Source organism: Rosa chinensis, chromosome 6, assembly GCF_002994745.2.
Source record: "Rosa chinensis cultivar Old Blush chromosome 6, RchiOBHm-V2, whole genome shotgun sequence".
NCBI classification, from domain to species: domain Eukaryota; kingdom Viridiplantae; phylum Streptophyta; class Magnoliopsida; order Rosales; family Rosaceae; genus Rosa; species Rosa chinensis.
The window spans coordinates 31,219,619-31,228,556 of record NC_037093.1 but is presented as its reverse complement, the minus strand read 5'-3'; positions in this window follow the sequence as shown (position 1 = coordinate 31,228,556).

Genomic DNA, 8,938 nt, shown 5'->3' with positions numbered 1-8,938 from the left:
GCGCTTGAAGAGCGCTTTGGGAATATCCAAGACTCCCAACTTTCGAATGGTGTAAGAGATGACAAAATCTCTGCCTTACAGACTATAAGTCAGTACTTGAGTATTATTCGGAAATCCTTAGTAATAGACCTATGATGCGATCCTGTAATCAGAATGTTATAGACGAGGAATTGCAGCAAGAATTGAAACCAATAACTCTCTAGGTATACCATGAAAAATCAGATAATAAGAAGGTGATACCTGACCATAGCAGAAAACTGAAACCAGGGGATAGCCATTCTCCATGGCTATGCGAACAAATCATCTTCTCGTCTTAAGGAATACTTTCTACAAAGTATGCAAAAGATGAGCATTAGACCTGTGAGCATTTATGTATAAGAAAAGTAAATAAAAATACAGGTCAAAGCAAGAAAGAAACAAAGAGTAACTGACAGAAACCGACCCTAGTTTCACCCTGAAACCCGACTACCAGTATGTGGGATCCACCTTAGGTGAAATTTTACCAAAAAATCGGCAGAACCTCCCCTAAAATGGACCAACCCAAAGTTTACAAAAAACCAGGACATGAACAAAACTAAACTCACAACCACAAATACATTCCAAATATTTACATTCCAGGTATAAATTACATTATGAAAATAACTCCACCTTAAAACCGTCAAAGCATTCAAGTTCTCAAGCACTAACAATTCCCTAAATTGAACTAGTTATCAGAGGAATTCTACATAATTAAGTTGATATCATACAAAGGTAGGTTAAGTGATAACCTCCGATCAAAATCCTAAGCCTCAAGTTCCTGGATGCGACCTCAGAAAATCTGAAATCTAGGCATTTAGAAAACCAAAGGACCCAGGGGAAAACATTTAAAAACGTTAGAGTCAGTGGACGAAAATAAAGTAGTTTACGAAACTAACTGAATGGATGCTTTCCCATTTCTCGTCATTTAAATCTGGCATGCAGTGAGGTTTGTAAAACATTTCTAAACGCGTTCCTTTTGAAATCAATCTTTCCATGAAAACGTTCGATGACTAGAGAGGGCTGCTGTCTAGTCATCTCATGCCATATGAGGGGAACTGCTGCCCAGATTACGCATCGGACTAGGTTGCCGATTGGAAATTAGGAGGCGGTGGTTAGAGGGGACTGCCGACTAACCATAGCTAGTTAGAAGAGACTGCCAACTAACTAACTCAGGCCACCTAGAGGGGACTGCCGACCAGAATTTAGTCTGGAGGGGACTGCCGACTAGGTAAGGAACGCATGCGCTGAAAAGTAGCCTCTTTGTCAACACGTTCCTTTTAAAACTCTTTTCTTTCAACAGAAATCACATTTAAAACAATTAATTATTTTCAATTTAATATTTATTCCAAGCATGAAAATCCAACTGCATGCATCATATTATTTAAAACAAAGGTCCACTCACAGGCGAGCCTCGCCGCTAATCCTGTTGCTTGCCAGTGTCCTCCTCGCTTGAGGGCTCAGTACGTCATGTATAATTGGCAACAGATAAATAACTATAATAAGGGAATAATTAAAACTCAAAAATTCATTCCCTCGAAAATTTAATAACTCGTTACTCATCAATTCCTCTAAAGAAAAATTGACTCTTCAATTTAGGATTTACAAATCTCGAATTCGGAATTCTTAACGATTTCAGCTTCCTTGAATTATCTCTAACCTTCACAAGTACTCTTTCAACATCTCAACCGATTTAATTTCGATTTCTCAACCATAATTATAACCACTAAATTATAAAATAAATTCCCTTCCAAAATTCTAAATTCTCACTTGATTTTCTTGATACACATTCACTTCTCCGACTTCCCAACAAATACAATTCAACACAAAATCATAACAACGAGTATTTAACCAAGAAATTCAAATCTTAATATTTGTAAAACCATATCCAACATCGAATTCTCGTGATATCCCTATAACCAAGCATTCTCATACCTTAGGTATAACTCAAAAATTAAAATAAGGCATTTTGAGGGGCTGACTGAGCCTCCACACCACCACCAGCAGTAGCGGTGCGTTGGCTTGACACGCCACCGCACCAACTCCCATATCCATGTGACCCAATTACACCAAAAGCATCACTACAAAAAACCCAACAATATCTATACCGCAACAACCAACAATTCTACTCTGTTTGGTCGGAAAAATCAACCCAAAAACGAAGAACCGGCTAGCCACTGTTCACGATCCCATTTACCTTTGATTCTTCCTCTACCGATCAAAACGAACTGTAAAAATTTAGTGATGATGATTAGCATCACCCCAGCAACAAAACCCCCAAGAAATCCAACCGGAAGCTGCCGGAAATAGGAGATCGAAGCAAATCTCCGATTTCCCATTTCTAGGAATTCCTCTTCTAATCTCCAAAATTAAAGCTACCCATGGTGAAAAACTTACATGGATAAGGAGAGAAGGAAGAGAGGATCATTTCATGGCAAGCAATGCGTCCTGGGGTGACCGGGCGGCGATGAATTCGCCCGAAGAAGGAGCACGAGTCTGGACGGCGAAAATGGGGTAATTTGGGATCGGGTTTCTTGATTTCTCTTTCCCTCTCTTCGTTTTTTTTCTTCTCCTTTCCACAATAGAAACTCACTTAAAAATAACCATGCTATGAATAGTAACTTCTAAATTTGGTCATAACTTCCCCGTCGTAACTCCAATTTAAGCAAACTACGTGTCTACGAATTCGATTTTTCGTGTGCTACGACATCCACAAGAAAATTTTCTAACTTAACGGACAAAAGAAAAAGTCAACTCTTCGTCCATTAACGGTAAAACGTAACTTGTAAACTAATAATGCCCTTTAAAAACGGTAACTAAAAAGTAAGTTAAAATTCTGGGGTATGGGGTATTACAATCTACCCACCTTACAAAATTTCATCCTCAAAATTTGTACCTGTCAAGGAAAAAGATGTCTGTACTGCGGCCTTATTTGATCCTTCGGTTCCCAAGTGGCTTCTTCAATAAGATGATTCCTCCATAATACCTTAATCAAAGGTATAACCTTATTTCGGAGTTCCTGTTCACGACAGTCAAGAATCTGAACTAGTTCTTCCTTCATAAGTTAGATCTTCTCTAAGTATAATGGGTTGAGCAGGTAACACATGTGAAGGATCGACTATGTACTTGCGAAGCATGGATATGTGGAAGACATCATGTATCCTAGATAACTGTGGAGGTAATGCCAAGCGATAGGCAACAAGACCAACTCGTTCCACAATTTCATAAGGACCAATGTACCTTGGACTAAGTTTCCCAAGTTTACCAAACCTTACCACACCCTTCCATGGAGATAACCACTGGAATACCCAATCACCAACCTAAAATTCAAGATGCTTCCTGCGATTTTCAGCGTAGTTCTTTTGTCTACTTGGAGCCGTCTTGAGCCTTTCCCTGATCACCTTAATTTTATTAATTGTGATTTCAATAATTTCAGGACCAACAAGTTGTCTTTCTCTTACTTCATCCCAACATAAGGGTGTCCTACACTGTTTCCCATATAAAGCTTCGTAGGGAGCCATACCAATACTCGAATGATAATTGTTGTTATAGGCGAACTCCATCAAAGCTAGGTGCTTATCTCAACTTCCCTTAAATTGTAGAACACAAGCTTTCAATATGTCTTCCAAAGTCTGTATAGTTCTCTCAGATTGCCCATCAGTTTGAGGGTGGAAGGCGGTGCTAACTTGTAGTTCAGTTCCCATAAATTTGTGGACTTTTCTCCAAAATTTTGATGTGAAGGAGGCGTCACGATCAGAAACGATGGACTCGGGTACACCATGAAGCCTCACAATCTCATCCACATATAGTCTTGCTAACTTATCTACACCAAATGTTTCCTTAACTGCCAAGAAATGAGCGGAGTTGGTGAGTCTATCCACGATCACCCAAATACCATCATTACCATCCAGAGTACGAGGTAACTTATAAGTAAAGTCCATGGTGAGATGCCCCCATTTCCATTTCGGAATTGATAAAGGTTGCAACAAACTTGATGGTTTCTGCCTTTCTACTTTCACTTGTTGGCACACCAAGCATCTACCCATGAAGGCTGCAATTTCTCTTTTCATGTTTGGCCACCAATAGTAATCCTTGAGAGTTCGGTACATTTTTGTACCACCAAGGTAGCTCAGTCACACTTCTTCAACACCACCACATCCAATCTAACCCTGCAAACAACATAATCAAATTTTCGATCAAAATTGACCGCCACTACCACCATAACCACCACCGAACTGTCCACCACCAAAACCACCCCTCTCACCACCCCAAACTTCAAAAACTTCAATTAAGCACCAAAATCAAACATCACCCCCACCAAAATCCAAGATTTTGGGTTCATTGAGTGTCCATACCCATATTAAATCGAACACCATACTCATACCTGTACCAGACCAGTTGCCGAGCTGCAGACCCGATGCTCAAAGACCACCACGACGTCTTCTCCTCCCGTCGTTCCTCGATCCAGACCATCGGTGCACTGACCACTGACGTTCAACCTAGATTTCACCGTACCAGATTGGACCCGCTTCTCTAGATCGGACCTGGCTTCTCTGGCGCCTGTGCTGACCCACCAAATCGGATCCTCCGACGTCGACAACTGCTGACACCATTTCAGTCACCGTTTCAGGCACTTAGTTTCAGTCGCCATCTTTACCTCCGATCAAACCACTACGACCTACCTTTGATCATACCAGCATCAGTCCGGCTTCTCCTGCGTCCCCATCACATTTTGACGACGACCTCAAGTCGATTTCTTTGCTGCCATGTTGTGCGCATACGAAGTTGGCATCTTGGCCGGTCTGCAATTTTGGTTTCAGTTTCAGTTTCATTGTGGTTCTCAGTTGGGCATTGTGGTTCCAACGTGATTCTCAGAAATTTGGGGCTAAAATTAGGGATTTGATCGATTGGGGAAGATGTAAAAAGGGTGTTGCTGTTATGCATGACAAGGTATGGATAAAAAGAAGGTTAGGGCTATTCTTAACATTTTGCTATCTACGTCAGCCTATTAACGGAGTAATTGGACATCGAGGACTTATTGGATGGAAATTATGAGGTCAGGGACTTTTTAGATTAAATTAGAATGTCAAAGACTGAAACGATTTTGGAGGCAAAGTATAGAGACTAAACAAAATTTAATCCTTATATATATTTATGATGTTTTCCTCATCATGCTAAGAAATGATGGAGAAGCTTGGAAATGCACTAAAAAGTCAATCTTCAGACATTTTCCTACTCCGGCTAGGAGAAACTGAGCTAGGCAAGGAAGGAGGAGTGGCAGACTGACCAAATGAACTCCGAATAAGTTGAGAATTTCCAGATCCATTTTATACATCCTAAGGATCATTTGTTATGAAGAGTATAAGAGCTATTTCAGAGTGGAAGGCCTTTAAAAGATCGGTCCAATTTTCTGCACTAGAAGATGAAAACTGTAAAACCGGACCTATAAGGATTCCGGCAGCATTTCCCGCCAAACCACGGTGAACTAAGCTCTGAAATTTTACCAGGACGATCTAAAGTCATGGAGGAACATTTGGTATGAAGAAGTCAAAGGCTAATTTGGAAGTATTGGTGGAGATCTAAGTGAAGGAAGAAAGGAGAAGAAATTGCGCAAACGGACAAAAAATGGGTCAACGGTGGTCAACGCCGGATTCCGGACATTTCTGGCAGAATTGGCCGGTCGAGAACATGTGTGGAGGACAAGGAAGAGCCGACTAGGGTTAGAGACTTTAGGTCTAGGTTATTTTGAAATTCAAAATTTGAAAGATGCAAGTGGTCCAATTCTTACACCTTACACTTTTGTCTCCCATTTATTACCATGTTCCCTTACACAATGGTCCTTCTACCCTTACTTTTTCTCATTAACCAAAATATCTATGGGCTTTCTAGATCATTTCTATGTAGAGTTAAAAACTAGATCCACATTTTGTGCTTACAAATTCGTCCATCACATCTCAGCATTGATTATTTTTTATCTTCACCCTTGATTTGAATTGCCTTGGCCTTTAAATAACCCATTCTTTCTCCCCAAAAACGTGCATCTCCTTGGCTCCCTCATTTTGGAGCATCAAAATCTCTCTTTTCTTTAGTTTCAGGTTAGTTTTTCATATCTTGTACATAATTCTTTGAGTTTGTGTGAGAAATAGGTGTGTAGGCACTTGAGTTTCACCAAGACTGAAGTTACTACACACTCTAAATCAATCACAACACTTTCTTTCACATATCCAAGCCCTTGTTCTTCCTTGGTTCTTGAGCTTTATGGATAGGTATGGTGTTTTGGGTTGTAAAAAATGAATATCCCATACCTTGAAGCAATTCTCTCATCATTTGACATCTTTGAGAGCTAGGTGGGAGGTTGGGTAGTTCTTCTCTTTTCTCTTTCTTCTCTCTTTAGTTTGATGTTCATGGCTTGTATTTGTAATAACATGTATTGTGAGTAGTTGGATTTGTGGCTAGGGCTAGCTCTAGCCAAACTTATGTGCAAATAATGTAAATTTCCATGTGTTTTGATGTTTATGCATGTTTTGAATATTTTGGCTACTATACTTTTATGTACCCTAAGTGTGTTTATAGATTTATCACCTAGAAGCATGCTTTAGAAAATTAATGAATCAGAAACATGAACTTGATAAACTCTTGATTCCGTGAGCATGTGTAACTAAATAGGTGGTGGCTTAGCTTATTCCTATGGGAAGAACTAAGTTGCTTGAATTTCTTAGCTTGAAATTAAAGCATGATGTTATGAGTTTAGGTTCCGAAAGAATTTAAGCTCACGACACCATAGGCCATTTAGGATCCGGAAGATTTGAATGGTATAAAGGTCGTGTAATTTAGCTTTGTTAAATTGCATGATTAGTTGGTTTCTTGGTAGCTTACCAAAGCACTAAGGGGAAGTTTGTCAAAGCATGTTATTACATCAAATATGGGTTACATTTTGTGCATGAGTAAGGTTAGGTGTAATGCCTAAGTCTCTATTCTTCTCTTCGATTTAGTCTCTACATTTTTATTTGTTTATTTTATTTTATGCATTTAATTTTCTTTATCCAAATTAAAATCAACTAAGCTGCTCACTACCACAATTGTTAATACCATCCTCATGATCTTTAGCTTCAAAAGGGCTATAAAAAGGTAGACTTTACATGTGTTTTCTAGGTTTATTTTCACGGTGATCTAGCTAGGGTAGAGTTGCTCAATCTCTTGGGTACGATACTCTTTACTTTTTCCCTTTACTAAAATTTGACCTCCTATACTTGGGAGTATGGCACATCATACACAAATTGCATACACTTTCATACTCGTGATGCACCCAACATTCAAGGAAAGTAAAAAATAGGAAATTGTTTGCTTTCACTTAGATTAAATATTCAAGGAAAGTAATTTGGATTAAATATTCAAGGAAAGTAAAAAATAGGAAATTGTTTGCTTTCTAATGTTTCACATGGTCAACTTCTTTCTCATGATATAGAAAATCAACTATAGAAATTGTAATTTGTTTTTGATCATGTGATTGTGGTTTTAATCTTTGTTCCTTACGTTTCATCTCCACTTATACATGTATTTTATGTTTTTATATTTGTTTCTTTTAATTTTTGATTTCAAAACTTAAACCCCCACCCCCCCCAATTTACGATTTTGTTTATTTTCTTTTATTCTTTGTTTTATTTTGTAAATTATACCTTACAGATACGTTAATTCTTTATTTGCTTATGCAATTACAGGTGTATGCTCAATCCCCAACTTGAACGATCCCTATTTATTATTTACTGACAACTACATTTTGCAGGGTTAAATTGTGTGCTACTTTTAACATTTCACCATGAAGGTAAGATGATAATGGTGTTGTGAACAATTCTTGATGGCGTCCCAAAAATCCAAAGCAACTCCAAGGTGGTGATGGTGGTTAGAGAAGGTGGTAGCTACGGCAATGCTTCCTCTGATGTGTGAAAACCGAGAACTAAAGAGAATTATGGATGTATTTCGAAATATGAAGTAGTAGGTAGAGAATGGTGTTCTACACGTCTAAACAAGGGGTTTATATAATGAGATGTCTAGCCTAGAGATGTAATCCAAGTCTACTATAGTTTTACAAGTCCAAAATGGAATATGTTTGCCTTTGTATTTTTGGACCAATTAAATAATTTCACATAATCAATTCTGCATCACCTCTTAAATTTCGTATTCTTCCTTGACCCTTGTAGAGTTGGATGGCGAATGATCTGCTAAATCCTTGTAGAATGCATGGCACCACTACAAAAAAAAAATGCAATAGCCACGGCGCCCTACCGTCGCGAAAAGTTATTTTGCTGTCACAAAAAAGCATTGGCGACGGCTCTGCGACGGCAAAGCTTTTGACCCAATTGGTGGAGTCGCCAATACTTTTAGCCACAGCAAAATGCTATCGCAAGATCATTAGCGACGACAAACCTCTGTCGTCGCACTACTTTTGCGACAGTGCAATTGCCGTCGCCAATACCATTGGCAACGCCACCATCCGCGACCAAAGTTTTTTGCCGTCGCCAAAAGTGATTTGCGACGGTAAAAATGCCATCGCAAAAGTGTTATTTATGAACAAAAAAAAAAATCTGGCATGCATATTTGCATGCCAATTTTTTTTTTTTGGGATAAAAATTGTACAACAAAGAATGAATCTTATATAAAAGAGAATGTTAACAGTAATTACGTATATCTCAGCAATGTTCAAAATTGACAAAATTATATTACTAAAAGCTCATATCTGATGCAAAGTATACATATTGAAGTACAAACTCTGAAATACTTGGTGATTGGAAAGCTTCTCTTTCTCCATCTTCACTAGATTCTGGGCACATGGTGCTTGCTCAGAATGATGGAGGTGTCCGCTTGATAACTCTCCCCTCTGTAAAGAGAAAAATACAGTGTTATGAAGTGAGTGGCTTCAGTACTC